The sequence below is a fragment of the Mustelus asterias genome, chromosome 12 (genome assembly GCF_964213995.1).
Source record: "Mustelus asterias chromosome 12, sMusAst1.hap1.1, whole genome shotgun sequence".
Lineage (NCBI taxonomy): Eukaryota > Metazoa > Chordata > Chondrichthyes > Carcharhiniformes > Triakidae > Mustelus > Mustelus asterias.
In genome coordinates this window covers 93872881-93896102 of record NC_135812.1, presented here as the reverse complement: position 1 = coordinate 93896102, position 23222 = coordinate 93872881, and the positions used below count along the sequence as shown (strand labels likewise).

Here is a 23222-nt window from a genome sequence, read left to right as displayed (position 1 = left end):
ATGAACGACCCCACTCTAGCACCTCATTTGCCCTGTTCTTTATCCAGCACGACCACATCGTATCAGGGAAATGTCAAAGTCAACGGGCCCAAAGTTAAATTAAAACACATTTCATGGCAATAAGTTTCTGTTCAGGAACACTGGATGAAGGATTTCAACATCTGAGAAAAGGTACTCCATAAACAGCAGAGACAAAAAAGAATAACGAGCAGGTACAGGATAATTCATGCGTACTTTAACAGAAAGTAATTGTTTTAGAAATTCAGTATGATTTGAATACAGTTCCATGCTGCCAAACTGCAATTTTATTTCCAGACAATTAATTATTCACAATGCACAACTGGAAATTATACACAATGTAACAGGCTGATAATTTTTTTTTCCTTTTAATAATTGTTTGGCTGGCTCTGACAAAATCATGTCACATACTTAACATGGAGCCCAATGAGCTGTGAGGTACACCAATGCTCTGTGACATGAAATCATGCATTTTCATGGTTTCATGCGAATTCTAAAAGTATGGCTGAAGCAGCGTAAAGGTTATACAGCAGTCAATATTTTTAATCCCACTCTTGCTGTATTAAATACATCAAACTTATAATGCCCATCATGTTTCTTTTATTCCTGCATCTTACTTTTCAGTATAAATATTAAACAGTGTCAAGAAAAGTGAACTCAGCCTATATGGACTTGTGACTCACCTCCCTGTGCAAGAAGCTGCTTCACTCTAATCATGTCTCCTTGCCAAAGCAATCTGACACCAACGGTTGGGTTTTGGCAATGAGTGAACCTAATATATGGTACTGAATTGGGCCATTTAGAAGAGCAAAGTGGCTGGTAAATAGTGAGCTGCCCTATATAGATTCTCAGGCTATGTTGAAGCCTGACGACTATTATGTTCAGAGAATCAGAGGTTTGTGGCCACAGCTACTGGAAAGAGAACCTAGGAATGCATATTAACAAGGAAAATGTGCACGCTCCATATCCAGCAATGGAAAGTCCACTTCCAATGATTTATCAACAGGTTGACTTGGAGGTTCTTAAGCATGACAAGGAGGGGGGGGTGGGAGAATCCATAAATGTCAAAAAAGGAACAAAAATGATTCTGTGAAGTTTGTTTAAGAGAATCGCAACATGTTCATGGTGGTTATCACTGCTGCCTCACAGCCCCAGGGACCTAGGTTCGATTCCCAGCTTGGGTCACTGTCTGTGCGGAGTCTGCACATTCTCCCCCTATCTGCATGGGTTTCCTCTGGGTGCTCCAGTTTCCTCCCACAGTCCAAAAGACGTGCTGGTCAGGTGCATTGGCCATGCTAAATTCTCCCTCAGTGTTATCCGAACAGGCGCCGGAGTGTGACGGACTAGGGGATTTTCATAGTATCTTCACTGCAGTGTTAATGTAAGCCTACTCGTGACACTAATAAATAAAGTTAAAACTTTAAATGTTCACTATCAGTTACAAATGCAGCTTTCCAACTGTAACTGTGACCTCATCTCCTCCAATGTTTATGATCGACACCTTCTCGATGGCAAATGAAGAAAGCTGAAAATCTGAGGAAGGACAATGTGACGAACATGATGATCTCAAACATTCCATGGCAGATAATCAAAATTCTTTTCACTCTGGATTGAACAGGATAGATAGCTTAATGGCAAAAAACACACTTCGAGTAAATACAGAGTTGACCAAATAAACTGGCATGTAGAATGCATGGGCATAATAAACAATTGATGACAGTATAAAAATCAAACTTGTTGCTTTTTGACAGTGCACTTTATGTGCTATGCTCATCATGTATAAGAGTGCAAATTTTATAAGATGCCACCTTTCGATTAGTCGACTGAAGTCACAGAGTTGGATGTTACCCTGCCAACAAAAGGCAAAGTAGCTGTTGCAATTTTACATTCAGTTGCTCAGGGTAATTTCAACTGTGTGTGTATATAATTACTGTGACTTTGAAGTCTCAGCAATGGGGATTGACAGTTTTTTTGTAGGTTTCATTGTGACTCAGCAATAACTCTCCGGCCTGCCACAGAATGAAATTGTGTGGGGACTGAACATTTTATCCTTCTGTGGCGCTCATTACCAAAAGTTTCTTTTCAAAATCCTATTGGAATTTTTCCAAAAGTCCAGCAGAATCACATACGATACTGTGAGCCATACAATGCAAATCCTGTAGGATTTTTACTTTTTCCTAGAATTGAATAATATATTTTTTAAATCCTCAGCGATTCTAGCAGAGGCTTTACCAATATGATTCAATTAAATTTGTTAACTGTTTCTTTGAACATATATGTACATTTGATAAGTCAAAACTTACCAGGAATTTTGAAAGTGGGATTCTAAGAAGTAGGAATAAAATTTAAAGGCATCAACTCCTACTTGCCCAAGTGACAAGCAAATGTTCATATGTGGGCCCAGATAGGGAGCACTGACATATATTTGACTATAGGAGGAATCGCAAATAAATCTAATCCTGATCTCTTGGGGTCAAATGTGATTGGGAACAGGAACCAAGGTGATTATCTGGTGCCTAGAACCCCAATGTAGAGAAGGAAAGTCCTGGGGTAGACTGCCAGTCTAATTTTAGCATTCACTTGCAAAGATTAAAAGCAAAGTTTATTTATTAATCACAAGTAAGGCTTACATTCACATTGCATTGAAGTTACTGTGAAATTCCCCTAGTCATCACACTCCGGCGCCTGTTTGGGTCAATGCACCTAACCAGCACGTCTTTTAGACTGTGGGAGGAAACCGGAGAACCCAGAGGAAACCCACGCAAACACGAGGAAAACATGCAAACTCCACACAGACAGTGACCCAAGCCAGGAATCAAACCCAGGTCCCTGGCGCTGTGAGGCAGCAGTGCTAACCACTGTGCCGTCCCTGGAAAATCCGACTAATTTTGTGATCAAACACGTTATTTCGAAAAATAAATCCAGAGATAATCTGGCAATCATTATGCAAAAACAGTGTATCATTTCAGTTAAAGTATCTGATACATTAAAAATACATCTCATGCAATCTCATTCTCAACAAACAATGCTGACCTACATGAAGCCAATTATATCATTTGGGAATTATACCATATATCTTCATAATCTTTGAGGGGTCCAAAAGAGGGTTCGCATTGAACATGTCAACACAGAATGTTCAGCCGGATTTCAAAAAGCTAAGTTCAATAATTTAAAGGGGAAAAAAATGTCATCTTTTATCACTATAAAAACAAACATACTTTATTTTATATTTCTTTCCGTATTTTTTGTGGTTTTTCTTGTTCTTCATTCTTGCTCCACAATTTATTCTCCTAAAATTTAACAACCTTTCAGAAGATATATATATATGACATAAATAAATTACAGGGATATCAAATTTTCCACAGCTTTGCACATAGTTTCAAGACCCCCCCCCGCCCCCCACCTTCAAATACTATGGTCCGTTTCAAAAGGACACAGTTGTTCATCAGCCTTCGTAAGCAGTATGACTCAGTTTTAGAGATTACGTGGTTTATCTAATCTCCTTTCAAAAATTTGGTAGTCTCGTATGGAATCCTTAAAGCTTGTCCTTTCACAGAGAAAATAAAATATGATGATTCATATTTACTACTGTATAGCTTACGCGTGGCTCAATGTCAACTTTTGTGTACATAAATGATCAATTGTATTGCCACTATCGCAGAAAAAATTATATTCAACAACAGAGTAAACCATATTGATTGCTATTGACATAGTAAACCTTTGAACAGCTGACATCTCTCAGTCAGATGGTATAATAAGTCCTGTATAAATGGCATCCTATATTGTCTACATGTTTATACATGCTCGCACTGACTTCTGTCACGCTATTCAGTATTTTGTGTGAAGCATCACATTTTTAAAATAATAATCCAATTTACAACACACATTCTAGTGCCAAATACTTTTTTTCCCTTTGCAACTGCAACATGCCAAACAACTTAATTACTCATTAACACGACCTAGTCATTTCTCAAAATCAAATATTTAAGACATTATCGTAAAATTATGGAGAGAACAATTTTAACTCTTTTGTCGAATGCAAACTTGAAGAAGCCAGCTAGGATAAAGCACAGAAAGTGCTTATTCCACATTCATATATTATATGTGCTTTATTCACATAAATGGCTGTTGTCAATCCTGCAATTCAAAGAGACCATTTATCTTCAGACGATCTCCTTACAATCAATGCTAAACAATTAACAGTCAAAGCTTTATTGCCCATATATTGTATGTCGTTTCAATCACATTTTCAGAAATCCTTAAAATTAAATGTAAACATTTGAGCTTTGAAAATGAGCAAGTTACTATTTAAATTTGCAATTTCTCCCATTAAATCCTGAACAATTTGCTGAAAGTTAATAAAAATATATAAGCAAACATTATTACAGGTTTATGGCTGAAGTAACTGGTAATCATAAATTCAAAAGTTATGTACAGTCGACTCAATGTGCTTCAACTGATTTACAGGCAGGACTGACCAAAGGGAAAACAAGGTTAAAAAAGAATGTGAGATAACATAAATTTTAAAAGGAGGTAAATTTTGGTTATAAATATTTTCAGTCGGAGAGGATTTTTTCTTCTTTCAAAAAAAAATTGTAACTCTGAAAAGAGAAAACGAGGTGAAAGGTTTCTTTCAAAATTCTGACTTGTAAATAAGTTTCTTCAGAACCGGACAACACAGCGAGGGGTCACAATCAGTTAGTGACCTCATAAGTTGTAGAATATTGGTGCACAGCAGCAGGGATTCCTGGTCCCCATTCTTACAACGTTCTGATCCTGAACAAACCAGCTTCCAATTACACAATGCAGTATACCATAGGAATGCAAATGAATCAACACTGTAACATCAGATGCCAAGGTTATAGAGCTAAGTAACTGGTCACCTTAAAATTTACACATATCATTCACAAAACATATCACTCTGCCACACTCATCTCTTCCAGCTGATGGTACTATCGCAAAAAAATATTTTTAAACGCTGACATTTCAATGGCCTGTTGAGTATATCTTCCTGAAAAAAAACCTTTTGGGGCAAAAACAGGATATTTGCTTTGTAAAAAGTTAACTATGTTCAGCATTACGCATACTATAGAGTATAAAATGTTTTTCCTTTCCCAGAATGTGCAGTTCCATTGGAGTGCAAATGTCCTTTTTTCCTAACAAGCAACATCATTTCCTCTTACCATTGCTGTACTACGTGGATCAATCAGCAGATCACCACCCAGAGCGAAGGTATAATATTCCTAATGGAGATTGCTACGGACACAGTGGAGACTGAGGAAACCTTCAAGTCAACGTAGCTGTTAAAAAGTACATTGTTCTTGTACTTGCACTGAAGTAGGTGAGCATAAAGCAATGAGGCTGCATTTCCATCCTGGTGATGCACTGCATTAATCAGATTGGAAGCCATTTCGGTGCAACAGGTATCTACACCGGCTGTGAAACCTGTCCGTACAAGCAGGTGAATGCCAGAAAGCCACAAGATGTGCCTGCACTGCTTTGCAAAATTGCCTACATCTCCCTATATGAAGCTAATCCTGAAGGCAGATGAAGATGTACACTATTAACAGAAGTCCAAGGACACCTTCTCTTTGGCTCCATTCATAACAGCAAAGCAGGCAAACAACATAGCAATTGTTCTCTCAAATGTCACCTTTCTTGCAGGCCGTTTCCCCCCCCCCCCAATAAAAAACCCCTTGCTTTTTCACATAAAAGCATCACACTACCTCAAATCTCTCCAGTGAAACAATTTACATAAAATATTCTTGTCTGGCCGAAACAATTTGACTCTGTTCTAATGCATTCCAAAAACCTGTTCTTATCCGCCTTCATGAGATTCAGTGGCAGCCTGATCACACAAAGCCCATATTCAGCCGGACGCATGGAAGGCCCATTTCTGATTGCCTTGTTATCAACAGCATCAGAGGAAAACAAAGAAGTCAAAGAAAAGTTCCCGCTGTCACAGCCCAGCCTGATCTAAATTGCTGGAGCACCCCAAGAAAATATATTTTAATATTTTGATTCAGTCACACTGCTTCAGAAAGATTCAATTTTCTGTCTTGGTGCATGTCTGTAAAGATTCTGCCTATTATTAAACATTTCTCTGACAAATCCTTTTTTTTGGTGACCAGATGCCTGAAAACATCAAGCAGCTACCTTCAAATTATTGAGAAGTTGGTGGCAAAAATTCAGCACAGGCAGACTGAGAAATCTTTGTTTTTTTAATATAAGTTGAGAAATCTAAGCCCATGAGAGTAATGCTTAGAAAATGGAGGATGTATTCAGGCCTACAATAATGACCCAAGAATGGTTGCTACTACTACTGTTTGTAAAGTTGAGGAAGTTACAGATTGTATTGATAACTGTGATTCAGCGGCTGTTGTTTGGATTCTCATAAGGCACTCAGCGAGGTGTCAAATATAGGACATTATAAAAATGAAAAGGTGTGGTATTTAAGCAGATGTAGACATATGCAGGATAGCTAGGCAACAAAATGCAGAGGTTCTGGATAAATGCAATTAATTTCTAAGTAGTGATGTGCCCCCTGAGACCTCTTTTATTTGCCTTTTATATAAAAGATTTGGACACATAAGAGAAATATATCAGAGATTGCAGAGAATATCAAATTAGAGGGTGTGAAAAACTTTTAGGAGGAATGTAGAAGATTGCAAAACTGTGTTGATTTTGAGAGGGTAAATAGTTCCAGTTAATTTCAATTGTTTCCCATTACTTGGTGAATCAACTGTAATGAGCCATAAACTCAAGATGATCACTGAGGGATTTTTTGCAAAAGTTTATGAAAGATTGGAATGCATAAAAGGGAACTGTATTTGGATGGTTTGTAGAGGAGTGGATAAAGCTCATACTCAACTTGTTCCAGATTAAATAAACTCCATAAATAAAATATGAACACATTATTACTGAATCAAGGATTTATGTTAGTTTAAATTTAATCTCAATAAAGCTCAAATATATATTTTACCCTCCTGTAGTAAGTAAATTGATGATCTGAATTTGGTCTCCATGACTCAGTAACACATTCACAGGAGCATTTAGCCTATGGAGCTCCTCCTGATAAATTCCAAGAACAACATAAAGCTTCCCAATGGATCAATGGTTTGACACAGTGTGCTGTGCCACATAATGGAACGATGCAGCTTCACATTTTATTCCTTATGATTTCCAAATCTTAGTCAGGCAATGACAGATGTGTCAATTAGAGCCAAAGCAATTTATCTCTGATGGGGGTGAGGTGAAACAAAATACTTCACAGATGGTAAGTGAATCGATGCAATATTCTTGAAATTCTCCTGGAAGTTTATTATTTATTAATCACAAGTAGGCTTACATTAACTCTGCAATGAAGTTACTGTGAAAATCGCCCAGTCGCCACACTCTGGTGCCTGTTCGGATACACTGAGGGAGAATTTACCATGGCCAATGGACCAAACCAGCATGTGCTTCAGACTGTGAAAGGAAACCAGAGCACCTGGAGGAAACTCACGCAGACATGGGGAGAATGTGCAGACTCTGCACCAACACTGACCCAAGCCAGGAATCGAACCCAGGTCCCTGGCACTGTGAGGCAGTAGTGCTAACCACTGTGCCACTGTGCCGCCCTCAGCAATTCTGAAAGATAGGTGGCAGGAAATTATTGGCCTGTCCTTTATGGCATGAGGGAGAAGAACTAAATAAAGAATCTTCCTGATGAGCAAGCCGTGCGGGAAAAACGTACCGTGCATCATTCCATGAAATGTCATATTATCTGTTGCAGACAAAGTGAAACACTGATGGAGTAGACAGCTCTTGTGACTCTCACTTGAATGAAAGGCTTGGAGCATTAGCGGACAGTAACAGCGGATGGTAAATGAAGAAAAGTGGTCCCACTGTACTTCTCTGGTGCTGAAATGTTCACTGCAATAGAAAACAAAGCCACGGTAAAACCAATACAAATGGTACACTGCGTGTGGAAAGCTAGAGAACTTTCTTTGTGACTACTGTTCAGAGCTATTACAAAACATGTAATGTAAAAAATTACTGATTTATGTACAGAATCATTACAGGATACTTGAATATGTATTGTAATATCCTGATGACTGGGTCAAATGGCACTAAGGCATTGTTTTAATACTCAAGATTTTTTTTTAATTCAGTCTGGGTGTGTGCGTTTTGTTGGCACTTCAGAAGGTTACCCATGTTTGTTTCATATAGTCTGGATAGAAGAAACAGAGTTATATCACAGGTAGGCTTATTTAACTGAAGCATTTTTAAATGAAGGATAATTAGCTTAAAGGTTGGTTTGAGGATAGCCCACATTTAGTCATCATGAAGATGAGTGGTGCTTAGGAAGATGCTATGATTTCAATTTATTTGGGTGTTTGCCAGGAGGGATTTTTTAGGTGCAGATTGGACCTCGTAGGGTGTACAGCTCACTGAGAAAAGTTAACCACAATAAATGACAGTTGGTCAGATCTGCACTGTAAACAGAGTAAAGTACTAACTTCATCATTGGCTGTGTGGAAGGCAGGTGATGTTTAAATCTCAGTTTTGAATGTTGTGAGAACAGACGCTAGAAGATTTCCCCATTTGAAGCTAGTGGGCCTCACTGTGCCTAATCGGCAAAGTGTCCAGCCGATTTGCTTAAAAGTATTGGAAAAGGAACCAGAACAAGGGACTGATACCCCTACAGTCAAGAGGGGATTAATGGAGGTTTTACCTCTGAGAATAGCTGGAGCTAGGAAAATTCTCCAGAGGACTGTAGCATACTCATGAGTGCTCCCTGTGGAAGTAGATAACTTTAAGATTGATGGGGCTTATTGGAGAATTTTGAGGGAAAGTAGAAAGTAAACCTGAATGCATATGTTAATAGTGCTTGTTTTATTTAAGTCTTTTATAAAAATAAAGTTGGTTTTGTTAAGAGAAAGGAAATCCTGTGGCAGAGTTCTCTTGAATAAAACTAGGTCTTCAGATTTCTTTTCAAATATTAATGGTGCCTAACTGGGTCAGAATGAAGATGAAGAACAGAACTCTCCCATTTTGAGAATAAATATGGTGGCAGGTGGCTCTGGCAGTGCCTGTCCCACCAATCAGAATGGCAGGACCCCACGCCAGATTTTGTGCTTGGAACCTCATTAATTATGTACAGGTGAGTTCCCGTACCACCCACCTGGCAACTGGCAGCTGATTCAGCCACCGATCCTGAGTTAGCGGGTGGGTTCGAAGATCCTGGCACCATATTTAAATACCAGTCCAGAACACTCATATCACTCTCTCCAACCCACCTGTCTTTACTAGGCTGTGCAGGATATCAGCAACCCAGAGGGAAAAGGCTAGCAGCCTCAAGAGGGAGTCTGTTCCTCAATTCAACTACCATTCCCCCAACCCCATCACCTGTAGAGCGCCCATACCTCACTTGGGACGGCTACCATCTGCCTCTGGAGTCTTCATCCCTTCCCTTCCAGTAAACAATGTGGTATCCCTTTGACCCCCTTGTTTGTGAGCTCTTTGCGCAGACATATTGGGGTCCAGCATCCAACCTTCACCTTCCCTCTATCTTTCATTGTTCATCTTCCTCAGCCATCTCTTTGCCCCACTGCCTGCCATTGTGAACCCTTGCCCTGAGCCCCCCTCTCCTATCCTTGCATAGCTCTCCTTCCACATTGCCCCCCTTATCTTCATACGGCCACCACCTCACCCCCACACCTCGCACTCCACCTCTGGCAAACTTTAAATCTTTGTTGCGGTGGCTACGTATCCCACAGCACAGTGCTGTCCAGATAGACACTGGTCTATAGCACTAGCGGGGAAGGAGACCCCAACCCCAGGTTCAGTACTCAACTGAGATGGAGGGTGACACAGGAGGGTCCATGGGTCCAGCAATGGAGTGCTGTCCATGAAGACCAGTTTGGCATGGGAAGATCATGGAATCATAGAATTATAGAATCCTACAGTGCAGAAGGAGGCCCATCGAGTCCGCACCGACCACAATCCCACCCAGGCTCTATCCCCATAACTCCATGCATTTACCCTAGCTAGTCTCCCTGACACGAAGGGGCAATTTAGCATGGCCAACCCACCAACCCGCACATCTTTGGACTGTGGGAGGAAACCGGAGCACCCGGAGGAAATCCACGCAGACACGGGGAGAACGTGCAAACTCCATATAGACAGTGACCCAAGCCGGAAATTGAATCCAGGTCCCTGGCACTGTCAGGCAGCAGTGCTAACCACTTTGCCACTGTGCCGCCCCGAAGGCAGGAACTGGTCTGCCCCGGCAGAGTGGTGAACACTGTATCAGGAGCAGCATAGCACAAAGGCAGAAAGGTTTGTTACACTCAAACCCTCTTGGCCAGTGAAGAACACCTTGCGCACGGCCCTCTTTAGCAATCGGGTTTGACACCGATGTAATTTCCCGCTGGCGTGACGCAAGTTTGAAAAGCCCGATAGGATACCAGCAGGCAGCTGTTTTAGTGACCAATCATGAGATGTAAATGAATGTAAATGGTGTTCATGCCACCTTCCAGTGGGAGGACTGACTCACCATTAACCCACCACTGGGAGAAATGCATCCTAAATTTATGTCGGCGGGTTTCGTACCTTTTGGCTCTCACCTGATTTTCCGCGCCCGCCCACCAGGGGTGGGTTGGGAGAATTCTGCCCTTTGGGGATCTCATCCATGACCACCCCACTGCATGAGAGAATGGAGAATTCAGCCTTCCAAATAAAACTGGCACCAGAGAATCACAGCTGCCAACGAGGACGGAAGTTTCCAGGGTTAGTCTCAAAAAGGGGGAATTCCATCCGAAGAGTCATTATAATCTCCCCAACTCCTGTTTTTACATCATACAGTATTTCAGATTCTCTTAACAAGTTGCAAAGAGATGCTTCGGAATGACTTGCTGAGCAACTTGACCTTCTTCCCTTCCATTTCATTCCGCTAGTAAAGTGAAAATGTCTTCTATACCTTCTCCTGACAGCAGAGCCAAGATTTGGATCTTCTTAAGCCAGGGCAATATCCTACGGGCAGCAATCAACGGTTAACAGATAACTCAATGTACAGAGAATGATTGATACCCATGAATAATTACAAGACAGTGGGCTCATTGATGGGCACAGATAACATCACAAACCATGACTACAGAGCTAAAGCAGCTTATAATTCTCATTTGAACTTTGAAATGAGGTTCCAGTCTTAATATCATTTTGTATATACCTAGTTTAAATGGATACCATGGGGATGATGTTCCTTTTTGGTCCTTTGTGATACTATCAATATTACATCAGACTACAATGCTTCACAAATTGATACATTTATTTTACAACAGCCCACTAGAAATCATAAGGACATAAGAAACAGGAGCAGGAGTAGGCCATCTAGCCCCTCGAGCCTGCCCCACTATTCAATAAGATCATGGCTGATCTGATAGTGGTTTAGTTCCACTTACCCGCCCGCTCCCCATAACCCTTAATTCCCTTATTGATCAGAAATCTATCTACCTGTGACTTAAACATATTTAACGAGGTGGCCTCCACTGCTTCAATGGGCAGAGAATTCCAGAGATTCACTACCCTCCGAGAGAAGTTCCTCCTCAACTCTGTTCTAAACTGACTCCCCCTTATTTTGAGGCTGTGTCCTCTAGTTCTTGTTTCCTTTCTAAGTGGAAAGAATCTCTCTGCCTCTACCCTGTCTAGCCCCTTCATTATCTTATATGTCTCTATAAGATTTCCCCTCAGCCTTCTAAACTCCAATCAATATAGTTAAACTATTCTGAAACCATGGGGACATCTCTAGAAAGGTTTGTTACACTGCTGCTAGAGCAGCGTAGCAGGCTGGGAGACATAAGCGGAGGCCGTTTAGTGGGTTCCCCACTGGGTGCCACGGTCTCCGTGCGTCTCCGGCGCCAGATTTCCAGCATCGTCAGCTCCATGCCAGAAATTGGCGTGGAGCTGATCTCCATATTTAAATTCTCATTTCAATCTCATTAGCCGACCCAGGACTAAAGTCTCCAGGCTCATGAGCCTCTCCCCCCCTTACCCACCAGGAGTGGTTCACTCCAGTGGGGTTTACAACAGCTCCTCACTAATGGGGTGCCGGTGGCTCGACCCCGCTGGAGTGAAGGGAGGCCATGGAGGCCCCTCAGGCAGTCAGGGGTAAGGGAGAGGTGCCCCCTGAGCATTGCCAGCTTGGCAGTGCCAGCCTGGCCCCCTGGCACAGCCCAAAGGGCACCCTGGCACTGCCCACCGGACACTGCCAAGGGGGCAGGACTGGGGGAGGCCCTGCTGCCACGTTGCAGTCAGGATCGGTGGGGGAGGGAATGAAAGGGCTGACTCCCAGGTTGGGTTGGGGGTCAGGGGTCAGGGTGGAAAAACAAGAGAATAGGACTGCAGTGTGGTGGGAGAGATCAAGACAGACCGGAGGGGGCAGTCGGGGCTGGCCCAGAAATGTCCGGAAGGACAGCGATTGGGCCATGGAGGTGATCGGTAGGTGATGGGGGGGGGGGGGTTGCTGTGCTAGCCAGCGATCAAGATGGTCAGTGATCAGGAAGCTGACAGTTCGGGCCTACTGCATGTGCGCCGTTCTCGGCGCTGACAGATCAGCGTATGCGCAGTGGCCCACTCAGCGCCATGTCATTGGTTTCACTGGTCGGCGCAACATCGAGGGCCGAAGGGCCTGTACTGTGCTGTAATGTTGTACGTTCTATGCTGCCGGCCTCTCCAGCGGGAATAACGCACTGATTTTTGGAGTGATTTATTCTGAGGCACCTTGCAGTGGATAGAGTGTGGGAGATTCATTTTGACAATCCCACTGAAAAGAACCAACAGGATTTACTCCAGTTTTTACACAAATTCTTTTGGGAGTATCCCGGCGCAAATCTTCAATAAGTTATTAAACGATTCGAAAATCAGATTATCTTTTTTCCGTCTTTTTATGTCAATCTTCTGCCAGCCAAGATTTCATTGTTTCAAGACAGCTATGTTTGTGAAATAAGACTTATATTTTCAAAGGTAAATCTCTTGCAGCCATTCACCCACATTAATGGGTTAAAACGTATCAAGAAGTATAGATGATTTAAAATGCAAGGAATAAGTGACTTAAGTTTTGTAAGATGAGCTGAACTCCAAGATTAGAATACAGTTACCAATCTATACACATCAAAAAAAGTACAAAAGCAAAATGTTGCCGATGCTGGAATCTGAAATAAAAACAGAAAATGCTGGATAAACGCAGCAGGTCTGGCAGCATCTGTGGAGAGAGAAACACAGTTAACTTTTTGAGTCCACTCGACCCTTCTAGAGAACTTCCTATCCCTTTTCAATTCTGTTTTTATTTTCAAAAGTTTGTTCCACATTGCTTAACACTGCTGACAGAGTGGCATACATCTGTAGCCATGTTCAGGTTTGTACGTTCTATCAGAGAATACTATTCACTAAACGTCACACATAACTTACATAAAACTTATGGTCAGAACACTAGCCGTTATTTATGTGAGGTTTTTGGAATCGAGAACACATTCTACACTATAAATGTGGCATTTAATCTCGAATTGTGAAGCCTCCTCCAAATATGAATAAATAGCTCTGAAAACGTGCATCTTATTTTACTGGTAAGGCAAATTAAGGAAAAATAAGACACTGTCACAAGAAAAAATATTAAAATGACCTCTGTTTCTGCCCCTCTTGTTATGGTTTAGCTGTCTACGTTCCCAGAAGAATATTTAGAATATAGTTAAACTTTTGCCCGTTATCGTATTGACATGAAAAATGCCAGCAACAGGAGGTTAGTTCAACAGCTGAATATGTGATAAGAAAGATTAATGTTATCTCTAGCCTCCTCTAATAAGGAGTAATTGCTCTTTATTTTCAGTGCTTCACTGCCAAACCAGCTTTATTGAACAACGTCAGAAACAAAGTACAAATGTTTCAATATCATCTCAGGTGGTCATTTTAAGAATCTGCTGCATAGCCGTGTCAGAGCTAATGAAGATGTTAGAGTTGTGATAAGCATTATGTAAACATTATTCGTACCCAAACACATGTCAACAGCAGCCCGTGCCCAAACTCTCTGATCAGGGTAGGTAAACAATTAGTGCAATAAATTATCCTGCTTCACACTACTGGCTAAAGTCATACCTGACACAAATTAAGTTAATTGTGGTTGTCAAAGACCTAATATTACAGCCTCAGCACATTACTCCAGGAGTACCTCAGTGGAAACATCCTAAGTCCCACCATCTTCAGCCGTTTCATCAGCGGTCTGCTTTTATGAAAAGGACAAGAGTGCGGCTTTTCACTGACAATCTGTGTGTTTGATCCCATTTATGACTTCTTTGATGCAGTCCATGCTAATCCACAGCAACACCTGGATGATATCCAACTTTTGGTTCACAAGTGGCAAGTGACATTGGCATCATATAAATTAGGACCATCTTGAACAAAAGACAATCCAGCCTTCTCTGTGTGGCCATCTTACTTTCTCTACTCCCTCAAGAGGCTAAGGAAATTCGGCATGTCCGCTACGGCTCTCGTCAATTTTTACCATAGAAAGCATCCTTTCCGGATGTATCACAGCTTGGTATGGTTCCTGCTCTGACCAAGAGCGCAAGAAACTACAAAAGGTTCTGAACGTAATCCAATCCATCACACAAACCAGCCTCCCATCCATTGACTCCGTCTACACTTCCCACTGCTTTGGAAAAGCAACCAGCGTAATCAAGGATCCCAAGCATCCTGGACCTACTCTCTTCCACCTTCTTGTGTCAGGAAAAGTTACAGAAGTATCACATACCAACCGACTCAAGAACAGCTTCTTCCCTGCTGCCATCAGACTTTTGAATGGACCTACCAAATATTAAGCTGACCTTTCTCTACACCTATTTGTGACTGCAACACTATATTCTGCACCCTCTCCTGTCCTTCTCCCCTATGTACTCTATGAACGGTATGTTTTGTCTGCAAAGCGCCCAAGAAACAATACTTTTCACTGTATCCCAGTACATGTGAATAAATAAAATCAAATACCGTCATCGTCAACATCTTAGAGATTGCTAATCACCAGAAGCTTAAAGAAAACAGATATAGTACACACTTCATTGGCTGTAAAGCATTTTGAGACATCAGATGGTCATGAAGCCACTGGAAGACCAATGCTACTTCGCTGATTTTCTTGTGGATGTCGATCTCTACATCACCATCCGTGGAGATGTGTCTACTGGGGAGGGGAAGTTGTCAATGTCCTCTCTGTTCTGTTGCCTGATGATAACCAGGGGGACTGTGTTACTGTCTCGTTGCCACTGTATTAGTCTTCCTTGATGCATAGAGCAACCTCGATGCCCCTTCTCTCAAGATCAGTGATCAAGTCCTGGAGCATGTGCAATTCTTCAGCCAGTATATAAACATACAAATTAGAAGCAGAAGTAGAACATTCAGCAATTGGCCCTTTGAGGCTGTTCCACCATCCAATAAGATCATGGCTAATCTGATTCTAACCTCAATTCCACATTCTTGCTGCCCACTATAACTTTTGATTGCCTTGCTAGTCAAGACTTGTCTACTTCTGCCTTAAAACCATTTATTGATTTTGCATCCACCATTCTCTGGGCAAGAGTTGCAAAGGTTGACGATCCTCAGGGAAAGAAATTCTTCTGATTTCTGTCTTAAATGGGAGACCCTTTATTTTTAAACCCAGTTCTAGTTTCTCCCACAAGGGGAAACATCCTTTCAGCAACAACCTTGCCAAGTCCCTTAAAGATCCTTTGGGCAGGACTTTCCATGCACCCCCCCGTCTTGTGTTTCGCAGCAGTAGTGTTACGACCCAAGCCAGAACCTCCAAGGTGTTTTATGAAGTTAGCCTGGACCCTAAGATTTTACATTTGATTTTGACACGGGCAAGCATAAGGGAAGAGTGGAAATTCACCTGTCCCGCCCGCCATGGGAATCGTAGCGGGCAGGGGACAGACCACACAAAGGTCTATTGACCTGGGGTGGGATTCTCCGGATTTAGGGAGAGCGCAGCCAGAGAATCCCACGCAAGGTGTTTCACTCCAAGTATGATTCAAGTGACCCACTAAGAAGTTTTTATCAAACAACGTTTATTTAAGAACACAGTTAGCAAATAATGAAACAATTAACATAACTTTTACCACTTACAAGAATCAGCCATGATATAGTATCTTAACAGCTAACTAACTAGGAGTATCACAGTGGGACAGTGGTTAGCACTGCTACCTCACAGCACCAGCAACCCGGGTTCAATTCCTGGTCTTGGGTCACTGTCTATGCAGAGTCCGCACGTTCTCCCCGTGTCTGCGTGGGTTTCATCTGGGTGCTCCGGTTTCCTCCCACAGTCTGAAAAACGTGCTGGTTAGGTGCATTGGCCAAGCTAAATTGTCCCTCAGTGTATCCTGAACAGGTGCCGGACTGTGGCAACTAGGGGATTTTCACAGTAACTTCATTGCAGTGTAAGCTTACTTGTGACACAAATAAATAAACTTAAACGTTAACTATGATGTTCCAAGTCAAACAACCATCCTATAAATATACACCCCATCCTAAAGTTGGCACAAAAAACAATATGCTCACGAGATGCTGGATTTTACAGCTTTTTAGCGCCTTATGTGAATTAGTCCTTTGAAATGTTGGATTAAAACTCTGAGGCTTCCCAGTCCTGGAACTTTCAGCATGCCTCCAGTGAGAGAGAGAAAGAGACAGAGACAGTGTCTGCCTCTACCAGCTTCCGGCTAGCAACTCACAGACAGCAGAATTTCCACCTTCAGGGAGAGGGAAACAAGAAAGTCTGCTTTCTGTCTCCCATCCCAACAGCTTCTGAGCAAAATGAAACCAAAGCTTGGACTTTTCTGTGGAAAAACCTGTCCCCCAGGCAACACCTGACTTGTCAATCATCCCCAGTCAGCAATCCCAAGGGATCATTAATAACCCCAGGACACTGCATTAGCCCAGATTAAAAATAAACATGAGGTCCATTATATTGCTTCAGCAGCAATTAAAGGACACCGGCTACAGACATTGTGGAAACTATAAAACCTTGCAAAGGAACTGCTTGAAAAACTTGCAAAGAAACATTCTTTCTTAAAGGCATAGTACCGTCACAGCGGAGGTGGCCCACTATTGGCCAGCAGAGGGATCTTCCGATCCAGCCACTGTCAATGGGGTTTCCCATTCTATGCAGCCAGGAAACCCGTGCTGGGGGTTTGCTGTCAGCAGGACCAGAAGATCCCGCCAGCAAGAACAGTTGGAAAATTCCAGTCTACCTGGTTCAATAAGATCACCTCTCAGTTTTCTAAACTCCAATGGATACAAGCCCAACCTGTCCAACCTTTCATTGAGTCATACAGTGCAGAAAAGGACCTCTGGCCCTTCGTTAGATAACACCCATCCCAGGTATCAGTCGAGTGAATCTCTCTGAACTTGCAATAAATGACATAATTCCATTTGCTTTCCGAATGACTTGTTGTGCCCGTATAGTAGCTTTTCCTGATTCATGTACCTGGTCACCCAGATCCTTCTGTACTTCTGCAATATCTCTCCATTTAAATAATATGCTGCTTTTCCATTCTTCCGGGTCATGTTGTCTGCAAAATCCAGGTCTTTCAACTGGTGGAGTTGCCATGGGATTCCATGGCCTTCCTCATAATGAAATCAGTAATCAAGTGGAAAAGAAATGGGGCAGAGTATGTAGCTTTGTCGTACTCGTGTGATTATATTGGGGAGTCGAATGTTGCCCATGTTGTATTGATGGTACAGCTGGAGTTGGCACTAAAGATGTTCATATACCACTCCGGGATGCCGCACTGTCTTGCAATGTACCAGACGGATGCTACTGAAAGCCTTTGTGAAATGGATGCAGTTGAAAAGGAGTGTCTTCTGATACTCCGGACTCTGATATATGATGTCCCTGAGAATAAAAATATGTTCACAGCAATATGCTCACCGAAATCTAACCTGTTCTTCACAAAGGACACCATCTGCTTTGTGCTCTCAATCTATTGTGTTGAAGACGTTGCCAGTACTGACAACAAACGACCAAGTGCCAATGTAGGATCATCATCAGTTTAAAAGTTCAGGTGCTTCACCATTTTCTCAGGACAATCGGGTTATGACAACAAATGTGGCCTAGCCCTTTCTAATCACACCCTGAGAGCCATTCTTAATGCCCTAAAGTAGGAACATAACCCTTTCTGACTCCAATGTGTCAAAAGCAAACAACAGGTGCAACATAAGAGTCAGCTTGGTTCAGTGATAGCAGCAATGTCGCTTCCAGGTCACACATCACAAGCCCCCTCCCAAGATTTCAGTGCCCTACTGAGGAGGTGCTGCACGGCTGGAGATCCATCAGAGGAAACATGAAACAGGGACCCTATCTGTCCTCTTGGGTAGAAATATCCCAAGGCACTTTTTGAAGATGAGTTGAAGAGTTCTCCTAGGTCTGGATAGCACATCCTTATATACACACAAAACAGATCATCTGGTCATTTAGTTGATAGGATTTTGTGTGTGAAAATTAGCTGTTGTATTTGCTTACATTAGAATAAGTACATTTGAAATGATTATATTAAAAAAATACTCAGTCAGCTCTGAAGTAGTTCAGCCAATTAAATGAATGCAATTTTGTTTCTTGTTTGCACTTTGAAAAAAATCCTACTACTAATTATGAAGAATATTTGGGAGATGGGCAGCACTGTGGCTCAATGGTTAGCACTGCCGCCTCACAGCACCATGGACCCGGGTTCAATTCCGGCCTTGGGTGGCTGTCTGTGTGGAGGTTGCACATTCTCTTTCTGCACTGTAGGGATTCTATGAATATCCTAAACCTTTTAAACAAGCAATAAATATAATTTCATTGCCACTGAGTTTTTGTTTTGGATATATTCTAAAGACAATGGCCAATATTTTACCTAATTTTTCAACAACCAAAATTTTCACAGACATCAATTTGTTGCAATCAATCGTTACAATTCAAAAATTGTGAAATGTTGTGACATATATTCGGAGTAAAGGTCACAATTCAGAACTATTTGAACACCTCAATCAGATTAATTTTAACTATTCTCAAAGATGGGAGAAATGTGAGCTACTTGCATCCTTATTGTGAAATGACATCAGGCCCATTGCTTTGAAAATTGTAAAATTCAGTTCTTGATACTGATTAATGCATTCATGTAAAAAATATTTAGTGGCACTGGATTTGGATATGACACAGTACAGATGAATTCATTTATTAATTCTCAGCTGTGACATTAAGCTTAAAGAAACAGTTTGCTTTAAAAAAAAGACTTAATATGTTAACAGATTGTTCCAGCTCATACAGGCTGATGTTTTCACTGGAAGATTTTGAAATTGGTTTGTATAGTGGATTGTCAATCTACTGCCTCTCAAATGCCTCCACCCATGTTAGATACAGACACATACTGATCCTTGTGCTTGTCCCACACCACATCGTGCAATAGTGCCAGGGGCACCTAATTGTAGTTCCTTCACCCCAACCACAGGAGTGCTGAATTAATGATGAGGACCTGAAATATTGTACAATGAAGTCATCTATGTTGGCAATTTTCTGATCGGTAGCAGTAGGATGGCATTTACAATTCTATCAACAACTAAATATGCTATAGTTCCTTTAAACAAATATAATTTTCATGGTTTGCATGTACCACTTAACCATCTGAAACAAGTCAAACATCTTTTATACTATTTACCAAGGGAGGGAAGGTTTAAAACTGTGCAACCTGATGATGTATTTATGGTAAGCCAGAGGGTCAATACAAATTCACCCACTAATTATTGATACAGGGAAATCCCAACCTAATAATAGCCCACTAAAATTCTGACAGCTCGTGGGACTTAAATAAACAAATCGTTTAAAACGTTATCACGTCAGATATGTCACATCTCTCTTTTCATTTAAATATTCCACTGTATGATGTCATTGGCTGAACATATGTAGGTCATGATTCAATCAACGACATAATCTTCAAAACAATTGTGTAGCAAAGATGAAAACAAAGTCAGAAAAGATAATCCATGCAACGTTTTGATGCTTACTATTATTTAAACAGTTAAAACTTAAAAGTAGCCTGATGTTATATTCTAAAGTTATTTTAGGACGATTGTTGTGCCACAACATCTAGTTAAGGAGATTATATTCTGCTCTGTTCCCCAGTTTATGTTTTAAATATGCAGTAAAATTACTATAATAGTACAGACAATAAAGTTATTTGATTGTCACCTCATTTTGTCCATTAGTTGAAGCAATGACAGGTACAAATGCACATTTAACACATATGATACCATAAAAGATATTTCCTGTCAGATGGAATCAGCCTGCGATTCGTCTGAAAGTCCCATTTTGCTCTGTCCGGGGGCACTCCACGCCTTGTGATTTGGTAAAGCCAGGTCAGCAGTTCAGTCAATGTGCTGGAGAAAACTCATTAAGTTCATAACTTTATTTCTAAATTCAGAAATCATTAAAAAAAACACACTAGCCAGACATAACATAGATTTTGTATGACAAATATCAAAGAATATTATGGGGGCGGGGAGGTAAAAACACCAGTGGGCAAGCCATCACGCATCTGTCTTGCAGGGTATTTTTGCTTCTTAGCATCTCATATGAGTGAAGTACTCAGCACTCCAGTTTTACACTTTAATCAAAAGAAAATACATCCACTCTAGCTGGCAGCCAAAACTCTACAGCAATAACAAGGCAGCTCATGCAGATACTTAACAGTTAGAAAAGGGCACATCTTTGTGATTTTGCTCCAAAATAAAGTTATGCTTATATTAATCCCCAGATCCTTGTAACAATCATGCCAAGTACCACCAGAGTTAACCGATTATTCACAAGAGAAAATAAGTGAATGGGGAATGATCTGTCCACTATGGTGACAATGGGTACGGAACAGAAATAGATACCTAGGGTAGTATCTTCAGCATCCGCGCAGTCTGAGGTCACGCATCAACCGACTCAAGAACAGCTTCTTCCCTGCTGCCATCAGACTTTTGAATGGACTTACCTCGCATTATGTTGATCTTTCTCTATACCCTAGCTATGACTGTAACACTACAAAGAACAATACAGCACAGGAACAGGCCCTTCGGCCCTCCAAGCCTGTGCCGCTCATGTGCCCACTAGACCATTCTTTTGTATCCCTCTATTCCCAGTCTGTTCATGTGGTTATCTAGATAAGTCTTAAACGATCCCAGCGTGTCCGCCTCAATCACCTTGCTTGGCAGTGCATTCCAGGCCCCCACCACCCTCTGTGTAAAATACGTCCCCCTGACATCTGTGTTGAACCTTGCCCCCCTCACCTTGAACCCGTGACCCCTTGTGTTCATCACCTCCGACCTGGGAAAAAGCTTCCCACTGTTCACTCTATCTACGCCCTTCATAATTTTATACACCTCTATTAGGTCGCCCCTCATCCTCCGTCTTTCCAGGGAGAACAACCCCAGTTTACCCAATCTCTCCTCATAGCTAAGACCCTCCATACCAGGCAACATCCTGGTAAACCTTCTCTGTACTCTCTCCAAAGCCTCCACGTCCTTCTGGTAGTGTGGCGACCAGATCTGGACGCAGTATTCCAAATGTGGCCTAACCATCGTTCTATACAGCTGCAACATCATATGCCAACTTTTATATTCTATGCCCCGTCCAATAAAGGCAAGCATGCCATATGCCGTCTTGACCACCCTCTCCACCTGTGCTGCCACCTTTAAGGATCTGTGGACTTGTACACCCAGGTCCCTCTGTGTGTCTATACTCCTGATGGTTCTGCCAGTTATTGTATAGCTCCCCCTTACATTAGATCTACCGAAATGCATCACTTCGCATTTATCTGGATTAAATTCCATCTGCCATTTCTCTGCCCAATGTTCCAGCCTATCTATATCTTGCTGTATTCTCTGACAATTCTGCACTCTTTCATTTCATTCTCTCTGAACGGTATACTTTGTATACCGTGCAAGAAACAATACTTTTCACTGTATACTAATACATGTGACAATAATAAATCAAATCAAATCAAAACAACAGTGATGTTTACTCAAAGTCAGAGCTGCCTATACCCAAGTCACTAGAATCAGAATACAAAATACGGTTTGACATCATATGAAATAAGAGTATTTCTTTTCTTTTCCAATTATACGCAGATGAAACCCATGCTCTGAATGAGGCTGCATTGCTCTCATCAGTAACAGAACTCAAATATACTTAAGAGATTAATCGGTTAATTTGTGCTTCCAATAAATGTGGCATGTAGCAAGACAGGCAAAGCTGCCGATGATTTGTTTGGATAAGCACAACATACAATGTGAATGCAGATTAAAAAGGTCTTAGTTTTGATCAGTAATCTGCCACAAACACAGCTGCAGTAGGAATTGAGGGGCTACAATTATCCTCAATTTGCCTTGGCTAATAAGTGGAAAAAGAAGGGAAAAAAGCATGCATTCCTAACTGCTACTTGACTGCTGCTACTGGAAGGTGCATGTGTGTGGGGATCTCAGGGAAGGTCAGCATTTAGATTAGTATAATGAAATTCTTAGTCAAATAGTTTATCAGGCATCCACTACCTAAACTCACATAGAAATAAATAATGACTATTTGGGTGAGGTAACCAGAGGGTAGGCAGTATTAAAGTTTATTTATTAGTGTCACAAGTAGGCTTACATTGACACTGCAATGAAGTTACCGTGAAAATCCCCTAGTCACCACATTCCAGCACCCATTCGGGTACACCGAGGGAGAATTTAGCGTGGCCAATGCACCTAACCAGCACGTCTTGTGGACTGTGGGAGGAAACCGGAGCACCCAGAGGAAACACACGCAGACTCCACACAGACAATGGCCCAAGCTCAGGAATCGAACACAGGACCGTGTTGCTGTGAGGCAGCAGTGCTAACCACTGTGCCACCATGCTGCACTAACTCTGCACTTGTGCCTCAGGGCAGGCCAATATATTAAGGAAGGGAATGAAGAGAGTTGGAAAATATAACATTTTGCAAGTCCAATGTGGAGAACAAGTAATTCTTGAAAATACCACGCGTACAAATATCTTGATTAAAATGTAGAACATCGGTAATTAGAAGCAGGAATGTCAAATATCTACCGCCTTGAAAGAAGGATAACTGACGCAAGGAAAACTTGCATACAGGTGTAAAACTTGGTCTCACTAATCAACTGCTATGCCATT

General features: G+C 41.6%; 1 long non-coding RNA gene across 1 annotated transcript in view; it reads right to left on the bottom strand.

The window, feature by feature from the left end:
• Positions 1 to 7756: 7756 nt before the first annotated feature.
• Positions 7757 to 23222, bottom strand: part of LOC144501977 (uncharacterized) — a 55986-nt gene continuing 40520 nt past the window's right edge. Inside the window, exon 3 of the long non-coding RNA XR_013499231.1 lies at positions 7757 to 7932. This is a non-coding gene — a long non-coding RNA (uncharacterized LOC144501977). The remainder of the gene's footprint in view (positions 7933 to 23222) is intronic.